We start from the raw sequence: 14,232 nt of genomic DNA on the forward strand, positions 1-14,232 counted from the left end.
CGAGGGACGCCGCCATTCGCCGGCGAGCCTCGCCGGAGCTCCGCCTCTGTTTGGTCAGGGGGAGACGACGCGCGCGTGGACCAGTCAAACCTGACCAGTGGGCCAGGCGGGCCCACCGTCGGTGACCCACGCGCAGTCCACGCTGGATAAGTGGAGGCGTATTTCCAGAGTACGCTTTCGACGTGTACGTATATATTCGAATCGTTTTTCTTTTCTGATTTATTTTTTTAAACAAATTTTGACCAAACTTTGATTGAGCTTAACTTTTTAAATACAACTCCAAATGAGTTGATTCTTTTTCCTACATCCCTCAAATTCTATCTAGTTTATTTTAAGATTTATTTGAAAATTTTCCAAACAACCTTTTTGTACTGTTTTTGAAATATATGTTATTTGCATATTTTTGAAAACAGGATTTTGGAAGAGAAGAAAGCTTTCAAAAGATTTGGAGTGCACCCTGCCCTTCCACACCATGAAGGCAAGCATTCTGAACCCCGGCATAATATTTTTGGTGTGTTAGTTGACTCGTTTATAACACCATCTCATTTCGGAGAACTCGTTATTTTATGTGGCGATGTGATCATTTGCATGAAGGCATATTAGTGATTTCCTTGCTGTTGGAAATGAATATACTTGTGATGGTAATCATCCTCATGTGCCTTGCATGCATGCCGGAAACGAATCCGGGAAAGCCTCTGCCTTGGGTAGGAGTGAGCTTGTCGCCGGTCCCCGTCGGGACGGTTATGTCCGGTATGGCATAGTAAGGTATAATGGGTGGTGATTTCGTCGGTTGAAATATATTTGATATACATGTCATGCAGGGAACTTATAAGCCTCCAGAGTCGGCCGTAGATCGAGTCTTGTTCCACTAACCCCCATATTTGCCTCATACTACCACTCGTCCCTGCCGCAGGTAGGGTATGGTTCAGTAAGTCATCAACCCCTTTCCAGCACACACCATACAGAGGGGCCATGGTGGAAGATGTCGGTTGTAGCCGGCAGGCATGCCACCTGGTCAGGGGGCATGGGTGTTTCCGGTTGGGACCGAGAGGGGAGGCCACCCCTTAGAGCGCGCGATATAAATTTGATCCCATGCTACGCGAGGTTGTAGCCTCCCCACTTAGAGTTTTGCTTAACAAGTGTCGTGGGTGATTCCAGACACCGATGAGTTAAGCTGGTGTGTGCAAGTTAGGCGTGTTTTCAACTAAAAGGCCGTAGACGGAATTAGTCCCGATGGACTAAAGGAATCCCTTACTCGTGGGTAAAGAGTACACCCTCTGAAGAGATTAAACCTATTCGAATAGCCATGTCCATGGTTAAGGATTACAGTCTGGGATGGGTCAAGTGTTGGTCTTAGTGTCGGTCTTCGGAGGTGAAATTGTTAAACCAAACTTGGATACCGACTGGTGACTTGTGAGGACCGTGAATACTATTTTGTGATGGACTAACCCGTTGCACCATTTGTATTATCGAATATCCCTGGGACGGTTCTACCTCCTGGATATTCATTGTGATTATTTGTTTTATAAGCCCTTTATGTGGTGTCACTGAGACGCCCGACTGTGGCATTGCTTGTTATTTATTTATTGTATAAGCCCTTTATGTGGTGTCGCTGAGACGCCCGACTGTGGCATGGCTTGTTATTTATTTATTTTATAAGCCCTTTATGTGGTGTCGCTGAGACGCCCGACTGTGGCATTGCTTCTTATTTATTTATTTTATAAGCCCTTTATGTGGTGTCGCTAAGACGCCCGACTGTGGCATTGCTTGTTATTTATTTATTTTATAAGCCCTTTATGTGGTGTCGCTGAGACGCCCGACTGTGGCATTGCTTGTTATTTATTTACTTTATAAGCCCTTTAGGTGGTGTCGTTCAGATGCTCGACTGCGGCATTTTATTCCCCACTCCATTATTGCTTATTCATGTTGCATATAAACAACCTGCTTGCGTGCATAAACGATGTTTTATTTATGACTGACGATGTGATCATAGAAATTTTTTCAGTGCATGATTATCAATTATATTATCCCAGCGTTCATAATGTTTGCGAGTACATTCAAAGTACTCACTGGCTTGTCCCTGGCTATTGTCTTGGCCAGATTTCTGCTTGGAGAGGAGCGTTGCGGTGACAGCCCCGGAAACTAAACAACGGTGATAGCAGCCTCGCGAAGATAGGAGTTGACCTGGTCAGCTGTTCCTGTGGGAAATGGAGTCCCATAGACACTGACGACTCACAAACCGCTTCCGCCATCGACCACTAGAAACCCAATTGTTGTACTCACAGGCCAGAATGGTCTTGTACTACATATTTTGTATTTTTGCTTGGAATTTCTGTATCAAGTTGGTGCCTCATCAGCTAACAGTAATCCTGGGGCTGGCGAGCACGACGGCCATTTTCTGGAAATCAATGTCTGGAAAATCCGGTCGTGACAAAAGGGGAGGGTTTGGAGAAAGCAAACGCAATGGAGACACGGAGATTTTTGGCGTGGTTCCGATAGGTGGTGCTATCATACCTCCACATTGATGGAGACTTCAACCCACGAAGGGCAACGGTTGCGCGAGTCCATGGAGGGCTCCACCCATGAACGGTCCACGAAGAAGCAACCTTGTCTATCCCACCATGGCCATTGTCCACGAAGGACTTGCCTCACTCGGGTACATGTTCACGAAGTAGGCGATCTCCTTGCCCTTACAAACTTCTTGGTTCAACTCCACATCATGTCGGATGCTCGCAAGTGACACCTAACCAATCTAGGAGACACCACTCTCCAAAAGGTAATAGATGGTTTGTTCATGATGAACTCCTTGATCTTCTGCTTCAAATGATAGTCTCCCCAACACTCAACTCTCTCACACAGATTTGGCTATGGTGGAAGAAGGATTTGAGTGTAAAGCAATTTGGGGAATGCTAGAAATCAAGGTTCAAAAGGTAGGAATGGAAGCTCTTGATCTCAATACATGAGTATGTGGTTCTCTCTCAGAAAATGAATGGTGGAAGTGTAGGCACGTTCTGATGGCTCTCCTCAAAGAGGAAGAAGGGGTGGAGTGGTATATATAACCTCCACACAAAATCTAACCGTTACATACTTTTGACTCGTCTCGGTGGCACGGATTAGGAAACTCGGTGGCACCGATCTGTTCAAAAATATGAAAGTTAGGAATCTCGATGGGACCGACGGGAATAACTCGGTGGGACCGATGTGCTAGGGCTTAGGGCAAACTTCATCTTGGTGGCACTGGTTGCATCAACTCGGTAAGACCAAAGTGGGTGTAATGGGAAACAAAGAATCTATCAAGCCAACTCGGCGGGACCGATTGCAACAACTCGGTGAGGCCAAAGTGAATGCAACAAGTCATAGAGCGTTGGCAAGGCCATCTTGGTGGGACTGAGATCTGTATCGGTGTGAATGAATCGTTAGGGTTTTGGCTGTGGCTATGTCAGAATAAACTCGGTGGCTCCGGATGGAAGATACCAGTGGGGCCGAGTTTGGAATTAGGGTTTTGACATTTTTGGATAGAGAAAGTGGCTGAGGGTTTTGGATCAATACTACTAAGCACTTTGAGCAAGTAGAGCATTAGGGAACACCTCATCCCCTTTTAATTGTATTTGCTTCCCTATGGACTCGGTGTGATCTTGGATCACTTCAACAAAAATGAAGAGTCTTGAGCTTTTGCCAATGCTTGCCCTTAGCATTTCTGAGGGGTCCACATCTCTGTGTCATGCCATGCCATGCATTGAACATCCTAAAATATTTATCTTGAATGGATATTAATTCAATGAAATCTATGTTGTTATGACAACATATAGATCAAAGATTTGACAAATGATGAAATGAATGAAATACGTCGTCGCTTTGAGAAGTATGTGATAAGAAAGAGCTCCCCCTAAATTTGTGCATTATTAAAAATTTGCATTTAATGCAAATTCACAATCGATTAGGATCATGGGTCACTCTTCCATGTCACATACATCTTGGTGGAGTGCACAAAACGATATGAGTGGAATAACATGCACGCATCACCAAGGACATAAGCGAATGATCATACACAAAATATGATAGGAATAAGCATTAATCACACATTAAGCATAGTATGATCAATCACACACCAAAAACATAGTATCACACAAGCATAACAAACAAGTAGCATGAATCAAACGAACAAACTAGCAAACTAACAAAAACTCAAGAAAAAACAAAGAGAAAAAGTGACACACTCTCTCTCTCTCTCTAGAAGCCTAATGATCTATACAATTTCTCCCCCTTTGGCAACAAGTACCAAAAAGCTTGAAAAGGTATAGAGCTATGGGTCTCTCTAGGCACGATCCTCCGGAGCTCCTAAAGGTGACTTCTGGCTGGTGGCTCCAGTGTGCGTGGATGGCGTTGAGAGAAGTGCATCTACAAATGCCTTTGATGATGTCTGTTGGACTAGTGGGGTGGAAACTGGAGGTGGTAGTGTATCTGTGGCGGTAGGTGCAGAAAGAGTGGTCCTCGTATCTGAAACTACCACGGCTAAAGATCTGGGTGCCCTAGGTACCATATGAAATCTCTGAGTAGTGGGTCTCTCATCTCCATTGTCCTCTAGAGAAATCCTGCTTACCTCAACATCATCCTTCGGCTTCTCAACAACTGTCTGAACCTCTGTGATCTTTACATCAAGATCATGAATCTTTGTCTCAACAATCCACTCTAGACTCTCCTGCTTCTTGGAGATGTTGGCCATACTCCTTTCAATCCTTAGGGTAGCCTCCAGCAGATATGTCGTCTGGTCATTATTTGATTTGAGGTTAGTTATTGGGGCATTGTGTGTTGTGGCTTCTTGAGCTACTCTTGCTGTTGCTTGGATCTTCTCTTAAGCCTCAATAGATGTGGGGTGTGTATGAACGAATTATGTCTACCAGAGGGGGTGAATGGGAGTTTAAAATTTTTCTTCAAAAAATTTAAATCTCTTAGAACCGAGCAGTGTAATAAACAATAAACAAGCTAAGAAGAACTACAACAGACTACTGAAGGGAAACTAAGGCATGCTTCGAAGTAAATTACATGAATGGAATGCATTGAAAGTAAACATGGGTAACAGAGGTAACTAAAGATGCTTGATGGCGACAATATATTTATGTGACCAGTTCGTCCTTCTTCACACGGACTACATCTGGTTGGAGGGGGTTGTGACTTAAAACGGAAGATAAACTATCTTCACCCTATTATCCTCGACAATCGATTCATCAACTAATGTTGATCACTCATGGTAGATATGTGAAGGTGATCTCCGAACCTCTACAGACTTCTTCTTCGAGAACCACAATCACTCTTTGTCTCTGAAGAAATTGACACCTAACCGTCTAGAGAGTTTGCAACTCTCAAGAGTAATAGGTGGAGCGTACTAAACTTAGATTCTAGTTATGTTGAACCACTATCTAATTGTTCGGCTCTAGGGTTTTTCTCTCAGTGGATTTTTGTAACACCGCGGATGTGACTTTCCCAATATGTATTCCAACTCTTGCCGTTTCCGGCCTTAAGTTATTTTCTTTTCTTGGGTTCGAGTCTTTGTCTCCATGTGTTGTTGTCGCTGTCATGCATCTCATATCATGTCATCATGTGCATTGCATTTGCATACGTGTTCATCTCATGCATTCGAGCATTTTCCCCGTCGTCCGTTTTGCATTCCGGCGCTTCGTTCTCCTCCGGTGGTCATTTCTACCTTTCTTTCGTGTGTGGGTATTAAACATTTCCGGATTGGACCGAGACTTGCCAAGCGGCCTTGGTTTACTACCGGTAGACCGCCTGTCAAGTTTCGTATCATTTGGACTTCGTTTGATACTCCAACGGTTAACCGAGGGACCGAAAAGGCCTAGTGTGTGTTGCAGCCCAACACCCCTCAAAGTTGGACCAAAACCCACCAAAACCTTCTCCATCATCTAGAGCGTTAGATCACGATCACGTGGCCGAAAACCGCACCTCATTTGGACTCTCCTAGCTCCCTCTACCTCTATATAAAGACCCCTCCACCAAATTCGCGGATCCCCTCTCCGAAAAACCTAGATCCATTCACCGCCGCCATCGGACGTGTCCGGACGGAGCCGGACAACGTCCGCCCGCCACCGCCGCCCAACCACGTTCCGCCACGTGGCGGGGAGCCGCCCGTTCCGCCGCCGGCCCGGGGAGCCCGCATCTGGCCCCCGAGGCCCGTTGCCTTCCGCCGCCGCCCGCCGCATCTTCCCGAGGCCCGGCCTCTCCTCCGCCGAGGAGCGCCGCCCGCCGGCCGCCCTCCGCCGTGCTGCCGCGCCGGCTCGCCGCGCCGTCGTCGCCCGGTCCCCACCGCGCCGGCGCGCGCCTCCCCGCCGCCCAACGCCGCCCCGGCGAGGTACGCCGACGCCGGCGAACTCCGGCCGCCGTGCCCCAAGTCCGGCGACGCCCCGCTTCGCTCCGGTGAACAGTGTTTTCCGGCGAACAGGAACTTCCGGAGAACATCGAAGAGCGCGCTGGATCTGGATCTGGAAGATTGGATCGGGGTTGACTTTTTCGTCCCAAACCCTAATAATTTGCGTTTTTCATCATCCTATATCTCCGCATCCGTAGCTCCGTTTTGGGCATATAGCATATCAAAATGTTCGTCTCGGAGAGTATATCATTTCATCTCATTGCATCATTTTCATTTGAGTTCATCTTGATGCCCGAAATGCTGTTAGAAGAGTGCTACTTGAGTTAATTGTCAGATCTGCTGCTCCATTTAGATAATTGTCATTTTTGCCATGATTATTGTGTGCATGATATGCCCATGAGCTCTACATATGTTTTGTTAAGGGTTTTGCCATCTTTCCAGAGGTGCAACCCATGTATTTTTGTGATGTGTGTGGTGGCTAGCACGAGCTTGCAAAGTGAGGCATTTGTTAATGCTGATTTCAGGGACAGCATTTCCACTAAGTCCTTGAGCTGTTTATTTCATATGGTCATATGTTCATGTTGTTTCCTAGTGATCCGTGCCTCTTTTGAGGATGATCAGTAAGGATGTTTTGTTAATATTGTAGTGCTCTATCCATCCATGTCTTTGTTTGCAATTATGGAGCACCCTAGCTTGAGTCAATCGAGCTCTATTTTTGTCATTTCGTGAATCTGGGCAGATTGTCTACTTGTTAGCGATTTTGCCGATGATGTTGTAGTTGCTGTGCATGCTATGTTATTGTTCTTGCCATGTCTAGCTTGTATTTTGTGTAATCTTGATGGGTGTGTGCTTAGATTAGCATGACATGCTCTGTAGTGAGTGCATCGAGCTCGTAAACATACCTACTTGATATCTGTTTCAGCATGTTCCAGTTTTCACTAAGTCTGTGATCTGATTAAGTTTTTGCCATGTTCACATGCTTGCAAATGTATTTTCTGATCCCTTTTGGCTCAAGGTCACTAAGGGACTTTTGTTAAGATCTTTGGGTAGCTCCATGCCATGCTTTACTTTGCCATGTTCAGGTCCTGTAGCATATGGTTTTCATGCTCCGAAGAGTGCTATCTGATCTGAAATTCCAGACAAGTGTTAATTTCACTAAGTCTGAAATCTGTTTGTCAAATGCATTTTTGCCATGCTTGTTTGAACCTGTTAATGGATGAATTGGCCGTAGCTCAGTGCTAGACTTTTGTCAAGAATCATGAATGCATCCCTTCCATGTATTTTGTTGTCATGTTTAGGTGCTGTAGCATGTTCATCTTGTTGCATTTAGATGGCTACTTGCTGTAAATCGCTGACCGGTGTCATATTTGAATTGCTTGCCATTTCCAAACCGTAACTCCGATTCCGGCGTTCTTTATATCGTTTTCAAGCGATTTCATCTCATCTTTCTAGTGGCACACTTGGATTTCCAAGTTGAGGCCAGGTTCATGCATTCCTTGTCACATCTCGCATATGCATCCCGCATAGCATATCATCTTTGCATCATATTGTTTGAGCTTTGCACGTGGTTGATTGTGTTCCGTTTGCTTGTTTGTCTTGTTTGTGTAGAGCCGGGAGACGAGTTCGCTAACGAGGAGCCCGTTGAGTTTGCTTTCGAGGATCCAGTCAACTCTGACAACTTTGCAGGCAAGATGATCATACCCTGGAAATCACTACTATCTTTGCTTTGCTAGATGCTCGCTCTTTTGCTATGCCATGCTACGATGCCTACCACTTGCTTATCATGCCTCCCGAATTGCAATGTCAAACCTCTAACCCACCATGTCCTAGCAAACCGTTGGTTGGCTATGTTACCGCTTTGCTCAGCCCCTCTTATAGCGTTGCTAGTTGCAGGTGAAGATTGGAGACCGTTCCTTGTTGGAACATTATTTACTTATTGGGATATCATTATATTATCTTGTTATCTTAATGCATCTATATACTTGGTAAAGGGTGGAAGGCTCGGCCTCTCGCCTAGTGTTTTGTTCCACTCTTGCCGCCCTAGTTTTCGTCATATCGGTGTTATGTTCCCGGATTGTTGCGTTCCTTACGTGGTTGGGTTATAATGGGAACCCCTTGATAGTTCGCCTTGATTAAAGCTTTTCCAGCAATGCCCAACCTTGGTTTTACCATTTGCCACCTAGCCTCTTTTTCCCTTGGGTTTCCGGAGCCCGAGGGTCATCTTATTTTAGCCCCCCTGGGCCAGTGCTCCTCTGAGTGTTGGTCCGAACTAGAGTCATGTGCAGCGCCCCCTCGGGGAAACTCGAGGTTTGGTTTTAGTTGTATGGAGCACTCATCTGAGTGTGCCCTGAGAACAAGATATGTGCAGCTCCTATCGGGATTTGTCGGCACATTCGGGCGGTGTTGCTGGATTTGTTTTAACCTGTCGAAGTGTCTTGAAGAACCGAGATACCGAGTCTGATCGAAACGTCTCGGGAGGAGGTCTATTCCTTCGTTGACCGTGAGAGCTTGTCATGGGCTAAGTTGGAACTCCCCTGCAGGGATTTGAACTTTCGAAAGCCGTGCCCACGGTTATGGGCAGATGGGAATTTGTTAATGTCCGGTTGTAGATAACTTGAACCTTAACTTAATTAAAATGAATCAACAGTGTGAGTTACCGTGATGGTCTCTTCTCGGCAGAGTCCGGGAAGTGAACACGGTGTTGGAGTAATGTTTGCGCATGTTTTCCTCTAGTTCCCCGCTCGAGCTTTGCCTCCTCCTCTCGCTCTCTTTTGCGAACAGGATAGCCACCATATATGCTAGTCGCTTGCTGCAGCTCCACATATTTTTACCTTGCCTTACCTATAAGCTTAAATAGTCTTGATCGCGAGGGTGCGAGATTGCTGAGTCCCTGTGGCTCACAGATTACTATTAAACTAGATGCAGGGCCTGATGATTCCGCTCCAGGTGACACGCTTGAGCTCAAGTGGGAGTTCGACGAGGACTCTCAACGATACTACGTGTCTTTCCCTGATGATCAGTAGTGGTGCCCAGTTGGGGGTGATCGGGACCGTGTCGCATGTTGGGTTATCTTTTATTTTGGCGTCGTAGTTGGGCCATGAGTGTTTGGATGATGTAATGTTATTTATGTACCTTGATTGACGTGGCGAGTGTAAGCCAACTATGTACCTTCCCCTTTTATTATTCATATTACATGGGATGTTGTGATGATTGCCTAACTTGCGACATTGCTTTCAATGCGGTTATGCCTCTAAGTCGTGCCTCGACACGTGGGAGATATAGCCGCATCGAGGGTGTTACAATTTTAAACTCAAATCGCTCGGGAGTGGGTTTCTCAACAGTCTTCTCAGAATCAAATTGAGCACCAACGGATAACGTTGGAGTGGGGTTGCTATTTATAGCCGCAGCCTTCTCAGATGGGAAATGACCATTTTGGACATGAGGTCCTGCCAATGGACAACCGACACATTCACAACGATCGGATGTTGGAGCAACGATAACATTACTTGAGAAGCAAGTAATGCTAATTCCTCGGTCCGAGGCAAATCTCTCGCGGTGAAGAAGATCACAGTCTCTTGCCGGCAAGTATTTGCTCGGAGCACAAAGAGATTTCTCTCACAACTTTCATAGGATTTGGGTTTAGCATCAGCGAATCAAAGATTCAAAGGCTACACCCCGCTTAATAGTATAGTGGTCCTATTACTCAATGAAAGAAGAGGAGCAACAAAATAAATGCTACGTCTTCACTTTGTCTTCATTCATCCTCGAGCAAAGTCATTTGCTTCGAACATGCACCGAACCACTTACTTAAACTTCAGCAGTTTTTAGTGGTCACTCTTGTTAGCTTTATCTTCGGTGATAACCTTCGCTGCCTCGCAAGGAGATTATCTTTGTCATTTGCATCAAACTCCTCGTTACATCAGGGACCTATTACTCTGTGTGCACTACCAAACACATAAGTCCCGTACTATTTATGTTAATAAACTCCAAAACATAAGGGGCCTATCATTGCACCAACAATCTCCCCCTTTTTGGACAGTTGTTGACAAAACAGATAATCGTCGAAGTGAAGATAGATGATTGAAATGTAACTCGAACAAGAGTGAACTTGTATTACTTGACTTGATGATGAAATATACTCCCCCTAGATGTATATAGGGTCAATTGATACACAATGAAGGCTCATGCAATTCATTTCAGTGTGTGGATGATGTTCAATCATACGAGGTAATGATTCGCACTGATGAAAGATAATCCACTCGATAATATAGTGCAATCATTCGTGACTTTTGTCAATGAATCCACCTGCAAAACAATAAGCTTCGGGAGAGAATAGTGCAGCAGGCGGGGTTATTAATATTACAGCTCATAACAGAAGTTTTACATCAGAGCACAGGAAATGGCATAGTTGGCTCAAAAGATAGAGCGAGAAAACACAAAAACCAAATCCAATAGTGCAAATCTATCAAACTCTCGATGTTGGTCTCCCCCTTTCTGTTAACTCGTGTAAAAAAGGTGATGAAAAACATGAGTGCGAGAAATATGTGAATATGATTCACTCTGAGGCATCACATGAGGAACTGCCCGGAGAAGTTTCTAATTCGGAGGTGTTGAGAATATCTTTGTCTTTAGCAGCAGTAGCAACAGATCCTTCAAGACTGGCTTGGTGCTAGGGAGAGGAAGGCACATTTGGATCAGCCTCGTGAGTCTTGCGAGACAGAGGATTTTCTTCAGCGGGTTATCCAGTTGGCGATGTGGCTTTTGATTCATCGAGTAAGTTGCGCAGATGAATCTGAAATCGTGGTTGCTTCATGATCTGGCAAAGGCAGAATAGTGTGATCTCGAAAATCTTCAGCAGTGAACGCTTGGTCAATGTACTGATAGAGTTCTTGGAGGTGAGAGTGACTCAGTTGCTTCTTTGAGAAAACTTTCCGAAGCAATTTCCATAAATGCTTCTTGTTTTCTGCTGTGATCATGTGCACTGCGTTCAGTTGTGAATGACATTCAGTTCAGCTGCCAAATGCTCTTTCTTTTGACGGTCGTCGGCCATATGCTTCAGCAGAAGCTGTTGATTGCGCATGCTCACTTCAAGAGGTGAAGGAGGTTGAGTGTTCGGCAAACGATCACGTTTAGGTAGCTTGGGTTCATTGAAGGTAGTATGATGATCAGGACTTGACGTTGTAGCTTTGCCCAAAGAGAAATCTTCCATTACTTTCAGCTTGTATGGCTGACCTTGGCAAGATATTCGGTTTTCATTGCATAGTCAACCACTTTTTCAATCCAGGGCGCAAATACTTTGATCATTTTTGGACACTGAGCTGAATCCATTAGTATGCACAAAAACATGTCTTCGACTGCGAAGATATACCCTTGTGAGATGGCAGGGATGGTATTCCGAAGAACATCAGAGGTAGCATTATCAGTATTCATCCCAGCTAGCGGACAGAGGGTGTATGTGAGAATGTGATATGACGTTTGATTGTCGAATGTCAAGTTCTCAGGCAGGGGAGGACCATTGTAGTCACGAATTTTATCTTCATCCATTGTGCATCGGAAATCTTCATAAGTGATTACATCAATGTTATGAACCCGAATCTCGGTTTTGCCATGTTCAAACCAAGGGAAATGAAAGTGAGATACAAAGTCCATAGCAGAGCATTTGATTCGTTTTCCTTCTGTCATCCATTCCATAATCCATTTTGTCCTATCTGACTCATCTCCGGAGATATACAATGTTGCATAAAACTAAAGAATAATCTCCCTGTTCCATGGATGCTAATAGCCTAGGACATGCGTGAGACCAAATGCTACCTCTTGAGCACTGCGTTGGTTTTCCCTGAAGAGGAAGGGATCATGCAACAAAGTAGCGTAAGTATTTCCCTCAGTTTTTGAGAACCAAGGTATCAATCCAGTAGGAGGCTACGCGCAAGTCCCTCGTACCTGCACAAAACAAATAAATCCTCGCAACCAACGCGAATAGGGGTTGTCAATCCATACACGGCCACTTACGAGAGTGAGATCTGATAGATATGATAAAGATAATATTTTTGGTATTTTTGTGATAAAGATGCAAAGTAAAATAAATGCAGAGTAGAAAGCAAAGGAAATAACTAAGTAGTAGGAGATTAATATGATAAAGATAGACCCGGGGGCCATAGGTTTCACTAGTGGCTTCTCTCGAGAGCAAGTATTCTATGGTGGGTGAACAAATTACTGTTGAGCAATTGACAGAATTGAGCATAGTTATGATAATATCTAGGTATGATCATGTATATAGGCATCACATCTGAGACAAGTAGACCGACTCCTGCCTGCATCTACTACTATTACTCCACTCATTGACCGCTATCTAGCGTGCATCTAGAGTATTAAGTTAAAAACAGAGTAACGCCTTAAGCAAGATGACGTGATGTAGAGGGATAGACTCATGCAATATGATGAAAACCCCATCTTGGTATCCTCGATGGCAACAATACAATACGTGCCTTGCTACCCCTACTGTCACTGGGAAAGGACACCGCAAGATTGAACCCAAAGCTAAGCACTTCTCCCATTGCAAGAAAGATCAATCTAGTAGGCCAAACCAAACTGATAATTCGAAGAGACTTGCAAAGATAACCAATCATACATAAAAGAATTCAGAGAAGATTCAAATATTATTCATAGATAGACTTGATCATAAACCCACAATTCATCAGTCTCAACAAACGCACCGCAAAAAGAAGATTACATCGAATAGTTCTCCACAAGAGAGGGGAAGAACATTGTATTGGGATCCAAAAAGAGAGAAGAAGCCATCTAGCTAATAACTATGGACCCGTAGGTCTGAGGTAAACTACTCACACTTCATCTGAGGGGCTATGGTGTTGATGTAGAAGCCCTCCATGATTGACGCCCCCTCCGGTGGAGCTCCGTAACAGGCCCCAAGATGGGATCTCGTGGATACAGAAAGTTGTGGTGGTGGAATTAGGTTTTTGGCTCTGTATTTGATCGTTTGGGGGTACGTAGGTATATATAGGAGGAAGGAGTACGTCGGTGGAGCAACAGGGGGGCCATGAGGGTGGAGGGCGCGCCTGGGGTGGTGGGGTAGGCGCGCCCCCCTACCTCGTGACCTCCTCTTTTGTGTCTTGACGTAGGGTCCAAGTCTCCTGGGTCTTGCTCGTTGAGAAAATCACGTTCCCAAAGTTTCATTCCGTTTGGACTCCGTTCGATATTCCTTTTCTTCGAAACCCTAAAAGAGGAAAAAAAAAACAGCAATTCTGGGCTGGGCCTCCGGTTAATAGGTTAGTCCCAAAAATAATATAGAAGTGGATAATAAAGCCCAATAATGTCCAAAACAATAGATAATATAGCATGGAGCAATCAAAAATTATAGATACGTTGGAGACGTATCAAGCATCTCCAAGCTTAATTCCTGCTCGTCCTCGAGTAGGTAAATGATAAAAACAGAATTTTTGATGCAGAGTGCTACTTGGCATAATTTTAATATAATTCTTCTTAATTGCGGTATGAATATTCAGATCCGAAAGATTCAAGACAAAAGTTCATATTGACATAAAAATAATACTTCAAGCATACTAACTAAGCAATTATGTCTTCTCAAAATAACATGGCCACAGAAAGTTCATCCCTACAAAATCATATAGTTTAGTCTTGCTCCATTTTCGTCACACAAGAATGCTCTCATCATGCACAACCCTGATGACAAGCCAAGCAATTGTTTCATACTTTAGTAATCTCAAACCTATAAACTTTCACGCAATATATGAGCGCGAGCCATGGACATAGCACTATGGGTGGAATAGAATATAATGAGGGGGGTTATGTGGAGAAGACAAAAGGAGAAAGTC

This window comes from Triticum urartu, chromosome 6A (assembly GCF_056163025.1).
Source record: "Triticum urartu cultivar PI428250 chromosome 6A, HENAU_Tu73, whole genome shotgun sequence".
In the NCBI taxonomy this organism is placed as follows: Eukaryota; Viridiplantae; Streptophyta; class Magnoliopsida; order Poales; family Poaceae; genus Triticum; species Triticum urartu.